Source organism: Choloepus didactylus, chromosome 27 (genome assembly GCF_015220235.1).
Source record: "Choloepus didactylus isolate mChoDid1 chromosome 27, mChoDid1.pri, whole genome shotgun sequence".
Lineage (NCBI taxonomy): Eukaryota > Metazoa > Chordata > Mammalia > Pilosa > Megalonychidae > Choloepus > Choloepus didactylus.
Genome location: NC_051333.1, coordinates 16,849,483 through 16,863,741, shown reverse-complemented (window position 1 = coordinate 16,863,741; position 14,259 = coordinate 16,849,483). Strand labels below are relative to the sequence as shown.

The window sequence follows — 14,259 nt, the reverse complement described above, 5'->3', positions numbered from 1 at the left end:
CAAACAGCTCACATCATGACTCCAATTAGCTTCCTGTTTCTGAGTGTTGGGGGCTGTTATTTTTCTACAAAATGAAATGCATTCTAGCCTAATCATTATATAAATGTATCTCAATGCAATTAAAACTTTTACGATCATTATGCAGTTGTTGGACATTTTTCACTATTATAAAAATAGTGGATAACTTTTCTCATGTTTTCTAGTATATCTAAATAACAGCCTTTAGTTCTGATTGCTCAAGCATAGATTATGTACATTTTCTGCTTGGTTCATATTGCCCATTTGTTCATTTTTGTAATATCTGACAACTAAGTCATTGGTGAAATAAGTATGGTGTATTTCTACTTCTGGTATGTGTTTTATTATTAGTTTTCTATCACTACTGAGTTGATTATTATTCATATATTTTTATTGACCCATCCTGTTTATTGTGATTTTCCTTGTTGTGTCTTTTGCACATTCATGGATTTTTTTCTAACTGATTTGTAGGTGTTCTAAGAATTATATTCAGGATCCAGATCCTTTGCTTGTGTTATATGGTGTCCTTACTTTTTACCAGACTTATGAGTTATGCTGTTTTAGTGTATTCAGTATCCCTCATGCCAGTATTTTAAATTTGAATATGCGTTGTCATACCAAATATTCTTCTTTCTATTCATACTTCTATTGGACTCTTTAATTTGCTACACAATTTGTATTATCTACAGGTCAAAATTAAAGTTCCTTTTTTTGATATTTATATGAATTATTTCTTTCCTTTTATTGAAGTAGCTATGGGTATATTGCATATTGGTAGTTTTTTTCTCCAACTTAATGGAAATTACATTGTTTTACCATTAATCTAATGTTTGATGTTGGTTGTGGGTAAGTAATCTATGTTGTATTTAAGTAATTTCTTACATTAGAAATGCCTGTCTTTTTTAAAAATTCCATTTAATTAACTATTGCTATAATTATATACTATTCTCTTTTAATTAACTGCTCTAATAATTAATGCTGATACGTTTCTTGATTTTTAAAAATTCCTGTAATAAATCTTGGTCCGCCATTATTATTCTTTGATATTATTCTTTTGATGCCTGCTCAATTCGATTTCTTAATATTTTATTTAGAATGTTTGCATTGATTATGTATGAGATTTTACTTTAATTTTCTGTTGTATTTTATTTATAGTGTTTTGATATTGTAATTATCCCTTAGCTAGAACATGTCTTTGAAACCTTATGGAGCTTTTTTGGTCTTTTGATTTGGTTTTAATGTTAGACCTTTCATCACCTTAAAAGAAACATCTTGTTACATAAGCCGCTCAGTTTAAGTCAAGTATCATGTGTTTTGGGCAATACTAGTTGAAATGGCACTACTCCTCTGGAAGGGCATAAAATTGTTTGTTTGATTTCTGAGAAGTATCCAAGCTTTTTGAACATATTGCCACTGATAGCATCTGTCATGACTGATAAGTTTTTAGAATTAACATTTATAAATATTCACAAATAAGGTAAATTATAAATACTAATTTAGAAATAGTCACAAATTAGAAGTTCTCAGTAATTTAGGAATATTAATATTTAGAATAACTTGCTAACATTTGTCTTTTCTTAAAGTCAACTCTTAATATTTAAATTTATTTATTAACATTTTATTAAACATTAAACAATCACCATTTCCATCAATATTTGGTCTATTTATCAACTAGTTAACTATGTCGTAAAGATTTAGTAAATTAAATATCTAATTATTTAGTGACCATTTCCAAACTTACTCTCTTTTAAATATCTGCTGAAAATCATAAACTTCTTATATAATATTTTTTTAAAAATCACCTAAAAACTCTGTGATGGTTAATTTCATGTGTCAACTAGGTTAGATTATGGTGTCCAGTTGTTTGGTCAAGAAGGCACTGACCTGATTGTTACCGTGAGGTATTTTATAAATAGATTTAAATCAGTCAATTTTCATCTGTAGCTGATTGATTGTATGTTTTTGATTACATCTGCAATCAATAGAAGAGATTGTGGCCTTCACCAATGAGAGGAGTCTCCTCACCCTATCAGTTGGAGGCATTAAAGGGAGAACTGAGGAGTTCAGCAGTCAGAAATAATTTTTATCTCTATGTCAGACAGACAGCTTCTCTTGGGAAATTCATTCTTACCTTTAATGAGTTTCCAACTTGCAGACTGTATGGAATTCAGCCTTGCCAATCCCCACCCATGGTCCTCTAAACCAATTTGTATAATACATCTCTTAATATTTGCATACATATGTATGTATATTTATATGTGTGTTCTGTTTCTCTTGAGAACCCTGAATAATACAATCTGTAAAGTAGAGACATTATTCAAAAACTATTGAAGTGTTTACAAAAACTGATTAGTGCGGACCTCGTGAACTCTGAACCAAATGCATGGGTTTCTCTTTCCGAGATAAAATGGTGCTGTCCGTGCCGTTCCTGGCTGTCTGAGGATCAGAAGGACTCTATGTGGTGAATGGCCCCCACATTTTACAGAAAGCACCGTGTTTCCAAGTCTCTAAAGATGGTACAGCTGGAATACCCAACTGTGATGGTTAGATTCATGTGTCAACTTGGCCAGGTGATGGTACCCAGCTGTCTGGTCAAGCAAGCACTGGTCTAACCATTGCTGTGAGGACATCTGTGGCTGGTTAATAAGACAATAGGCTGGCTTATTAAATCAGTCAATTGGCTGCAGTTGTGACTGATGATGTCAATGAAGGGCGAGCCTTCCACAATGAGAGAATGCAGTTGGCTGGATTTAATCCAAAAAATCAGTTGAAGACTTTTAAGCGAGACAGACAGGGGACCTTCACTTCTTGTTTGGCTGACCAGCGAAGCGTTTCCTGAGGAGTTCTTCGAAGTTGCCAGTACATTTCCTGAGGAGTTCGTCAAACATGTTCGTCAAAGTTGCCAGTTCGTTTCCTGAGGAGTTCGTCGAAGTTGTCAATTCGCTTCCTGAGGAGTTCATCGAACATCTTCATTGGAGTTGCCAGTTTGCTGCCTGCCCTACGGAATTTGGACTTGTCCATACCCACAGTTGCATGAGACACTTTTCTAAATCTTATATGCATAGATATCTTTCATTGATTCTGTTTCCCTAGAAAACCCTAATACAACTTGGTACCGGGAGTGTTTCTTGAGAAACAGAATCTTAAAATAGGCTTTTATAATTTGTTTTTTACTCTGATTAGATTCAAAGGCACTAATGACTCCATTTCCGGTAACCAAGAGGGCACTGACAGTCCATGGCACGAGTTGGCAAAGGAGATAAGCAAAATAGCACTGTTTGATTCTCGTAATCATGCTCTTGTATGAAGCAAGGCTCTGGGTGACAGTGTTTTCGACACCTTCACAGAGTTTTGCAGAATTAAGAGGTATGATGTTGGCTGGCTGCTCTTAGATACATTGGATAAAGTATAAGAGAAAGGGACAACCTAAAGGCTTCAAATTTAAAACTTAAACACCATATGAGAGATGAAAAGGTTTCTATGTGTGCCCTGAAAAAAAATCTTACTTTCTGTGGCTGCAGACTTGAGATTTCTGAAAACCAGATGCAGACTCTCATTGTGCGAGTAGCAGATTTACAATGTAAACTAAAATCTCAACCTCTCAGGGTGTCTGCTGTTAAAGGCATTGATTGGAAAAGAATGGGATCCTGAAACTTGGGATGGGGACATATGGGTTGATAATGGCAGTGAGGACATTGGAACCCTGGCTTCTGCTGAGTCATTGTTAGATTTACCTGTAGAGGGCTGTCCTGAGGAAACAGCTTCCCCACCTCCAGTCTGCCCTAAGGAGCCTGCCATCCAACCTCCACCTAAAGAGATTAACCCTTCAGTGCCTGCTAATCCTGTAATCACCTCCCCTGAGGAAGCAGCCCTCACTTCTCTGGAGAGAATAATCCTGTTTTAAGAGATGAAAATGCAACACAATGTCCTGAGGTAAATGACTTGAGGGATAATTCTAATTCTTTTCATGACCCACCCCCACTCCCACCCCCAGTCTCTGCTTCAAGACCTATAACTAAAGTCCCAACAGGCACCAAAGGGTGAGGTACAACATGTGACCCATGAGGAAGTACGCTATACTCCAAAAGAACTGTATGAGTTTTCCAATTTATACAGGCAGAAACCAGGGGAATATGTGTGGGGATGCATATTAAGGGTGTGGGATAATGGTGGAAAGAATATAAGGTTAGATCAGGCTGAATTTACTGATATGGGCCCACTCAGCAGAGATTTTGCCTTCAGTGTTGTAGCTTGAGGGGTTAGAAAGGGCGATAATTGTTTGGGTGGTTGACTGAAACATGGATGAAAAGGTAGCCGGCATTACTGGAGGTTGAAATGCCAGAACTGCCCTGGTATAATGTAGAGGAGGGGATTCAAAGGCTTAGAGAGATAGGAATTTTAGAATGGATTTATCACGGAAGACCTGCTCACACACCTCTGGAATGTCCAGAGGACACGCCTTTTACAAGGACTGTGAGGAATAAATTTGTGAGCCTAGCTCCATCATCTCTGAAGAGCTCTGTAGTCGCCCTTCTCTGTAGGTCAGATATTACTGTAGGAACTGCTGTCACTGAGCTGGAATCTTTAAACACAATGGGGATAATTGGATCCCAAGTTGGCAGAAACCAAGTGGCTGCAGTTAATCACCACAGACAAGGTGGGCATGGCTACCATAATGGAAAACAGGCTCAAAGCAGCAATCAAAATACTCTGAATCACAGAGACTTATGGCATTGGCTAGTAGGTCATGGAGTACCAAGTAGTAAAATCGATGGGAAATCAACTAAATTCTTGTTTGAACTATATAAGCATGTGCTAGTTTGAATGTATTATGTCCCCCAGAAAAAGCCATATTCTTTGATGCAGTCTTGTGGGGCAGACATTTTGGTGCTGATTAGATTTGCATTAGAAATGCCATTAGAACTGGCACCCCACCCAACTTAGGTGATAACTCTGATGAGATACTTCCATGGAGGCATGGCCCCACCCATTCAGTGTGGGCCTTGATCAGTGGAGCTATATAAATGAGCTGATGGGCAGAGGGAACACAGTGCAGCTGTGAATAGTGTTTTCAAGAGGAGCCACAGCCAGAGGGACACTTTGAAGAAAGCACAGAAGCTGCAGATGAGAGACGGTTTGAAGATGGCCGTTGAAGGCAGACTCTTGCTCCGTAGAAGCTGAGAGAGGACAAATATTCCAAGTGCAACTAAGAGAGACATTGTTGAGGAACTGCAGCCTAGAGAGGAACGTTCTGGGAGAAAGCCATTTTGAAACCAGAACTTTGGAGCAGACGCCAGCCACGTGCCTTCCCAGCTAACAGAGGTTTTCCAGACACCACTGACCATCCTTCAGTGAAGGTACCCTTTGTTAATGGACACTTTATGGCCTTAAGACTGTAACTGTGTAACCAAATAAACCCCCTTTTATAAAAGACAATCCACATCTGGTGTTTTGCATTCCAGCAGCATTAGCAAACTAGAACAAAGCAGAATTATTCTTGGTCAAGTGAACAAAAGTCTCCCTTGAATTACAAAAGCAGAGAGTCACAGCCCCTTAGTCAATTCCCAGACTTGAGACAGTTTACAGATCCAGAGCCCCTTGAATGAGGGGAAGCCCAGGTACACTTGGGGAAGGACCCTGTTTCACTGCCAAAAATTTATACTGTTAATCTTCCAGCCTTCCTCAGGGGGACCTACGGCCTTTTACCAGGGTAACTGTGCATTGGGGAAAAGGAAATGATCAGATATTTCATGGATTATTAGACACTGATTCAGAAGTAACATTAATTCCAGGAGAACCAAAATGTCATTCTGGTCCACCAGTCAGAGTTGGGGCTTATGGAGGTCAGGTGATCAATGGAGTCTTAGCTCAGGTCCATCTCACAGTGGGTCCAGTGGGTCCCTGGACCCATTCTGTGGTTATTTCCCCAGTGCCAGAATGCATAATTGGAATAGACATACTTAGCAACTGCCAGAACCCTCACATTGATTCCCTGATTCAATGTGAGGGCTATTATGGAGGGAAAGGCCAAGTGGAAGTCACTAGAACTGTCCCTGCCTAGCAAAATAGTAAACCAGAAGAAATACTGGATTCCTGGAGGGATTGCAGAGATTAATGTCACTCTTAAGGATTTGCAGGATGCAGGGGTGGTGATTCCCACCACATCCCCAGTCAACTCTCCTATGTGGCCAGTACAGAAAACAGATGGGTCTTGGAAGATGACAGTGGATTATCATAAGCTTAACCTGGTGGTGACTCCAATTGCAGCTGCTGTTCCAGATGTGGTATCAGTGCTTGAGCAAATCAACACATCCCCTGGTAACTGGTATGCAGCTATTGATCTGGCAAATGCTTTTTTCTCAATTGCTGTTAGTAAGGACCACCAGAAACTGTTTGTATTCAGCTGGCAAGGCCTGCAGTTTACATTCACTTTGCTACGTCAGGGTTATATCAACTCTCCAGCCCTATGTCATAATATTGTCTGCAGGATCTTGATCATTTCTCCCTCCCACAAGACATCACACTGGTCCATTATATTGACGGTATCATGTTGATTGGACCTAGTGAGCAAGAATTAGCAACTACTCTAAATTTGTTGGTAAGGTATTTGCATGGCAGAGGGTGGGAGGTAAAGCCAACCAAAATACAGGGGCCTTCCACCTCAGTAAAATTTCTAGGTGTCCAGTAGTGTGGGGCCTATTGAGATATCCCTTCTAAGGTGAAGGATAAGCTGTTGCATCTGGCCCGTCCTATGACCAAAAAAGAGGCACAATGCTTAGTTGACCTCTTTGAATTTTGGAGACAACATATTCTTCATTTGGGTGTGCTACTCTGACCCATTTACCAAGTGACCAGAAAAGCTTCTGGTTTTGAGTGGGGACCGGAACAAGATGAGGCTCTGCGACAGGTCCAGGCTGCTGTGCAAGCTGCTCTGCTGCTTGGACCATATTATCCAGCTGACCCAATGGTGCTGGAAGTGTAAGTGGCAAATACAGATGCTGTTTGGAACCTTTGGCAGGCTCCTATAGGAGAATCACAACACAGGCCCTTAGGATTTTGGAGTAAAGCTTTACCATCCTCTGCAGATAACTACTCTCCATTTGAGAAACAGCTCTTGGCCTGCTACTGGACCTTAGTAGAGACAGAACATTTGACCATGGGCCACCAAGTTACCATGAGACATGAGTTACCTATCATGAGTTGTGTGTTGTCCAACCCACCAAGCCATAAAGTTAGGCATGCACAGCAGCACTCAATCATAAAATGGAAAGGTATATATGAGATAGAGCTCGAGTGGGTCCTGAAGGCACAAGTGAGTTACATCAGGAAGTGGCCAACTGCCCATGGCCCCCACTCCTTCCACTTTACCTTCTCTTTCCCAGCCCATAGCTATGGCATCTTGGGGAGTTCCTTACAATGAGTTGACTGTGGAAGAGAAAACTCGGGCCTGGTTTACAGATGGTTCTGCATGATATGCAGGCACCACCTGAAAGTGGACAGCTGCAGCACTGCTGCCCCTTTCTGGAATGTCCCTGAAGGACAGTGGTGAGGGGAATTCCTCCCAGTGGGCAGAACTTCGAGCAGTGCACCTGGTTGTTCACTTTGGTTGGAAGGAGAATTGGCCAAAGGTGCATTTGTGTACTGATTCATGGGCTGATGCTAATGGTTTGGCTGGATGGTCAGGGACTTGGAAGGAACATGATTTGGAAGATTGGTAACAAAGAAGTCTGAGGAAGGGGTATGTGGATAGACCTTTCTGAGCGGGCAAAAAACCTGAAGATGTTTGTGTCCCTTGTGAATGCTCACCAGAGGGTGACCAGCAGAAGATTTTAATAACCAAGTGGACAAAATGACCCATTTGGTGGATAATAATCAGCCTCTTTCCCCAGCAACTCCTGTCATTGCCCAGTGGGCTCATGAACAAAGTGGTCATGGTGGTAGGGATGGAGGTTACACACGGGCTCAGCAACATGACTTCACTCACCACAGCTGGCCTGGCCACAGCCACTGCTGAGTGCCTAATCTGCCAGCAGTAGAGACTGACACTCAGTCCCTGATATGGCACCATTCCCTGAGGTGATCAGCCTTCTACCTTGTGGCAGGTTCATTACATTGGACCACTTCCATCATGGAAGGGGCAGTGATTTGTTCTTACTGGAATAGACACATACTCCGGATATGGGTTTGCCTTCCCTGCATGAAATGCTTCTGCCAAAACTACCATCCGTGGACTTACAGAATGCCTTATCCACCATCACGGCATTCCACATAGCATTGCTTCTGACCAAGGAACCCACTTCACAGCAAATGAAGTGAGGGAATGGGCACATGCTCATGGAATTCTCTGGTCTTACCATGTTCCCAATCATCCAGAGGCAGCTGGGTTGGTAGAATGGTGGAATGGCCTGTTGAAGACTCAATTACAGCACCAACTAAATGGCAGTACCTTGCAGGGCTGGGGCAGTGTTCTCCAGGAGGCTGTGTATGCTCTGAATCAGCATCCACTCTATGGTGCTGTTTCTCCCATAGCCAGGATACATGGGTCCAGGAATCAAGGGGTGGAAAGAGGAGTGGCACCACTCATTATCACTCCTAGTGATCCACTAGGTAAGTTTTTGCTTCCCATCCCTGCAAGCTTAAGCCCTACTGGTCTACAAGTCTTTGTTCCAAAAGCAGGAGTGCTTCCACCAGGAAACACAAGAATAATCCCATTGAACTGGAAGTTATGACTGCCACCTGGCCACTTTGGGCTTCTTATGCCTCTGAATCAACAGGCAAGGAAGCGGATTACTGTACTGGCTGGGGTGATTGATCCTGACTATCAAGGGGAAATAGCACTGCAACTACACAAAGGAATACAGGAAATCCCCTAGGGCATCTCTTAGTACTACCATGCCCTGTGATTAAAGTCAATGGAAAACTGGAGCAACCCAATCCAGGCAGGACTATCAATAGCCAGGAAACTTCAGGAATGAAGGTTTGGGTCACCCCACCAGGCAAAGAACCAAGGCCAACTAAAGTGTTTGCTGAGGGTAAAGGGAACATGGAATGGGTAGTGGAAGAAGGTAGTGATAAATATGAACTATGGCCACATGACCAGTTACAGAAATAAGGACTATGATGGCATGAATATTTCCTCCTTGTTTTGTTATGATTATGTTTGTATTTGTCTGTAAAGCAAATATCTTTGCTTTCTTCTCTGTCTTATCCCCTTATATTGCATAAGCTGTATTGTTCATTTATCTGTATTTAAGCTAAAGGAAATCATTTTAAGAGTTAGTGTCACCCAAGGACTTGCACCCTATTCTGGAAAGATTTAGTGCATTTCCAGTTGTACGCTGCACAGCGGAGTATTGTTAGGCAAAATATATGTCTGTTATTGTTCTCTACTTAGAGATAAAGTATGGTTTTAGCTGATGTGTATAATTGCCAAGTTGACAAGAGGTGGGCTGTGATGGTTAGGTACATGTGTCAACTTGGCCAGGTGATGGTACCCAGCTGTCTGGTCAAGCAAGCACTGGCCTAACCATTGCTGCAAGGATGTTTGTGGCTGGTTAATAAACCAACAGGCTGGTTAGTCATCAGTCAATTGGCTGCAGCTGTGACTGATGATGTCAGGGAAGGGCATGTCTTCCACAATGAGAGAATACAGTTGGCTGGATTTAATCCAGTCAATCAGTTGAAGATTTTTAAGCGAGAGAGATAGAGGACCTTCACTTCTTCTTCAGCAGAACAGCAAAACATTTCCTGAGGAGTGCATCAAAGTTGCCAGTTCATTTCCTGAGGAGTTCGTCGAAGTTGTCAGTTCGTTTCCTGAGGAGTTCATAGAACAGCTTCATTGGAGTTGCCAGTTTGCTGCCTGCCCTATGGAATTTGGACTTGTGCATACCCACAGTTGCGTGAGACACTTTTATAAATATTATATTCATCGATATGTCTCATTGATTCTGTTTCCCTAGAGAACCCTAACTAATACACCAACTACAACTTTATGATGTGAAAACTGAAACATGTTTGAAATTCTTCATCCAGAAAAAAATGCAAAATTGGTGTCCACCCTGGTCAGAAGATGAAACTATTTGTGCCAGAGATGTTAATAATGAAGTTCACTGCTTTGAAAACAACAATTTTAGTACAATGGCAGATAAATTGCATTTGCAAAAAATTAATGATTTTCTGTTATCACCTGGACCCCAACCATACAAGGTGGCTGTTTATGTTCCAGGAAGTAAAGGTGCACCTTCATTTGTTAGATTATATCAGTACCCCAACTTTGGTGGACCTCATGCAGCTTTAGGCAACAGAAGTTTCTTTAAGGCTGATACGGTTACAATGCTACGGAATAAAAAAGCTACTGCAGTGTTGATAATAGCTAGTACAGGTGTTGACAAGACAGGTGCTTCCTACTATGTGGGGAAACAAACGCTGCATTACATTGCAACAAACAGAGAAAGTGCTGTAGAATGATTACCAAAAAATGATCCCATTTATGATATAGTGTGGAACTCTAGTTACACTGAGTTTTGTGCTGTTTATGGTTTTATGCCTGCCAAAGTGACAGTTTTCAACTTAATCTGTGATCCTGTGTTTGATTTTGGAACTGGTCCTCTTAAGGCAGCCTTCTATAGCCCTCATGTACATATATTAGTAGTAGCTGGATTTGGAAATCTGAGGGGACAAATGGAAGTGTGGGATGTTAAAACTACAAACTTATTTCTAAAACAGTGGCTTCTGATTCTACATATTTTCCTTGGTGCCCAGATAGTGAGCATATTTTGACTGCCACGTGTGCTCCTAGGTTATGAGTTAATAAATGGGTACAAAATTTGGCATTATACTGGCTCTATCTTGCACAAGTACCATGTTCCATCAAATGCAGAAATTTGGCAGGTTTCTTGGCAGCCATTTTTGGATGGAATATTTCCAGCAAAAACACTAACTTACTGAACAGTTCCAAGTGAAGTAACCAGTGAGTAAACTAAACTTACAACAGCCTATAGACCCCCAGCTTTAAGATATAAACCAATCACCCATTCCAAACTTCATGAGGATGAACCACCTCAGATTATGAAGCCACAACCAGGAAATGATAAACCATTATAAAAAACAGCCCTTAAAAATCAAAGGAAGCATGAAGCCAATAAAGCTGCAAAGCAGGAGGCAAGAAATGACAAGAATCCAGATTTGGCACCTACTCCTGCCCTACAGAGCATACCATGAAATACTGACTCTGAGTCAACTTCTGGGGACCCCAAGATAGATAAAAAATCAGGAACCTAAAGAAGAAACTGAAAGCAATTGAAAACTGAAAGAACAAGCAGCAACTGGAAAACAGTTAGAAAAAAATCAGCTGGAGAAAATTCAAAAAGAGAAAGCCCTTCTGCTGGAGTTGGAAGAATTGGAATTGGGTATTTAAAGATTTGCAGAAAGCAAACTGGTTACCAAAAATCAGTGCAAACACATCTTATGTTAAACCCATTGGTGTACATGGAATATCCCACATACTCAAATGTTTACCTTTGATTTTAACCATTTATCCAAGACTCTGCATGTGTGAAAATATTTAATAAAGTCTGTTAAATTGAATTCTTCTATCTGTTAATACATGGTTTAGAAAAGAGACTCATGAATTTTTAAGCTAAGCTTGACATATTGAAAGATAAATGTCATTCTTTTTTAGTGGGGAACAGTTTTACCATATAAATGGACATTTTAAATATTAAAAAAAACTGATTAGTGAACTTAAAATAATTTGCTTTTCAAAGTATTACTGCTGATTCAATTCTTTTTTCTCTCTGTTTATGCTGTTTTTTATGATAATTCCTTCCCAGTTTTCTTCCGTGGGTTTATTTTTATACTATATAGCTTATTTTTGTAGTTTATAACTTTTATGGTCTGTAGCTTAGTTAAAAGACAAGGTGACAAGATTTGAATTATCAAGCAATGTTTCTTAGTCAGATTATTGGAGCTGGTCAGTCAATGTGATCCTGAGCCCTTATGGGCCTTTATTAATAATAAAGATATGCAAATTAATTTGTAGAACATTTATGTCACAATCTGTTATTATGAGTTAAAATTTTATCAACTTGTTTTTTTCCACAACCTGAACCTGTATGCTTGAAATTCCAGAATCTCATTTCAGTTCAGTCTTTTGCACTAGTAATGGTCATCAGGAAATCATAGGGTTCCAACTGTGCTTTGCTGATTTAGACAGATTTAAACTATATATTTGGCTCCCCTAGTGTTCCAGTTTGCTAGAACTGCCATTATGCAAAATACCAGAAATGGATTGGTTGTTATAAAGGGGATTTATTTGGTTATAAATTTACAGTCAGAAGGCCATAAAGTGTCCAAGCTAAGGCATCAACAAGAGGATACCTTCACTGAAGAATGGCCGATGGTGTCTAGAACACCTCTGTCAGCTGGGAATGCATGTGGCTAGCGTCTGCTCTTCCTTTGCTCCCAGGTTGCATTTCAAAATTGCTTTCTCCAAAATGTCTCTGGGTCTCTCTTAGCTTCTCCAGGGCAAACTCTGGGTTTCATCTCTTAGCTTTGCATCTCCAAATGTCCTTCTGTCTGCATCTCCAAGTATCTGTGTCAGCTTCCAAGCAGGTAATATCTGTATGTCCTGGCTTAGCATATCCCAGGGCATTTTCATCTCTCTGCTCTCTGTGTGAGCTCCCTTTAAAGGACCCCAGTAAACTAATCAAGACATACCCTGAATGGGTGGGGTCAAATCTCTATGGAAACGTTCAATCAAGTGGCCGCACCCTAATCAAAAAAGTAATGTGTCTGTCCCCACAAAAATGCATTAAAGAATATGGCTTTTGGGGGGACAGGTGAATTAAGCTGACAGAATATTCCCCTACTAGACATCTCTAAGCACTGGATAAAATATAACAAGCATCCCCTTAAACGCTTTGCTGAGCTCACGTACACAAAAAAATCTAAAAGAAACCATAGAGAACAAAAAGAAAGAAAGAAAGAAGAGTAAGGAATTAAGATCAAAGAAGATGCTGTGACTTGCCTGGGAGGTTTTAAGACATCAGGAATTGTGGCAGACACACCTTAAGGTGACCCCCAATGAGTCATGCTCTTGTATAATCCCCTTCCCTTGAGTGTGAGCAGAACCTGTGACTTGTTTCTAGCCAATGGAATATGGCAAAGGTAAGTGACTGGGTTAAGTTATATGACAAAGGTGATGGGATAGTCACACCCATAATTACATTACATTATAAAAGACTCCAACTTAGCAGACTGCAGTGATAGATTCTCCTGCTTGCCTTGAAAAAGTTAAGTTGCCTTTTTGAGAAGATCTGTAAGAAAGCCACATGGGAAGGAACTGTGGGCAGCTTCTAGGAGCTGAGAACAGCCTCTGGTCAACAGCCAGCAAGAAAACAGGGCCCTCAGTCCTGCAAGTGCATGAAACTGAATTCCATCAACAACGATAAGACCTTGGAAGAGGACAGTGAACTCCAGAAGGGAACACATCCTGGCCAACATCTTGACTGTAGCCTTGTGAGCCTCTGACCACAGAAGCCTGCTCATCCATGTCCAAACTCCTAATCTATGAAAATCGAGATAATAAATGTTTGCTTTCATAAGCTGCTAAGTTTGTGGTAATTTGTTTTGCCGCAATAGATTAACAAAAGCAGGAATAAAAGGATTTATATTTTAGTGGCAGTAAAGTGTGGGAATATGAGTCTTAGAATTTAGAGAATTGGAATTAAGTGCCCTGTATAAACCAAGGTTTTAGGTTAGAAAAACTACTTCCTCTAGTATTGATCAACTAAACATAGGCTTTCCTTCACTTGTGTTTTATGTATGAATTTATTCTAACTGCAAGGTATAGAAATGCCAAGATTGGAATAAACAGATAAAAGTTCGCAAATGGTAAAAACAAACAAACAAGAAAACAAACAAAAAATAAGATACAAGACAAGGAAAAAACCATCAGTTCAACCTATTTCACTGAGAGTTTTCACACGGAAAAACTCACTATCATAAGCCTACAGTCCAAAATTTTAAAACACTCAAGAACACAGTCCACAAAGAATAAATTGCAATGGACATAATAAAGAGCAGAATATTCCTTCCCTCCTCTGCTTGGAGATTACAGTATATCTATTCTTAAAATGATAAAGACAATTTAGATAGATAGATGCATACAACTGATATAAAAAATATGGGCAAAGAAAATATTAAAAACATGAGGTGAAATAAGCCAGACACAAAAGGATA

The 14,259-nt window shown here is 40.2% G+C and overlaps 1 pseudogene; it reads left to right on the top strand.

The window, feature by feature from the left end:
- Positions 1 to 2,425: 2,425 nt before the first annotated feature.
- On the top strand, positions 2,426 to 11,434 carry LOC119521180 (annotated as a pseudogene).
- Positions 11,435 to 14,259: the final 2,825 nt, after the last annotated feature.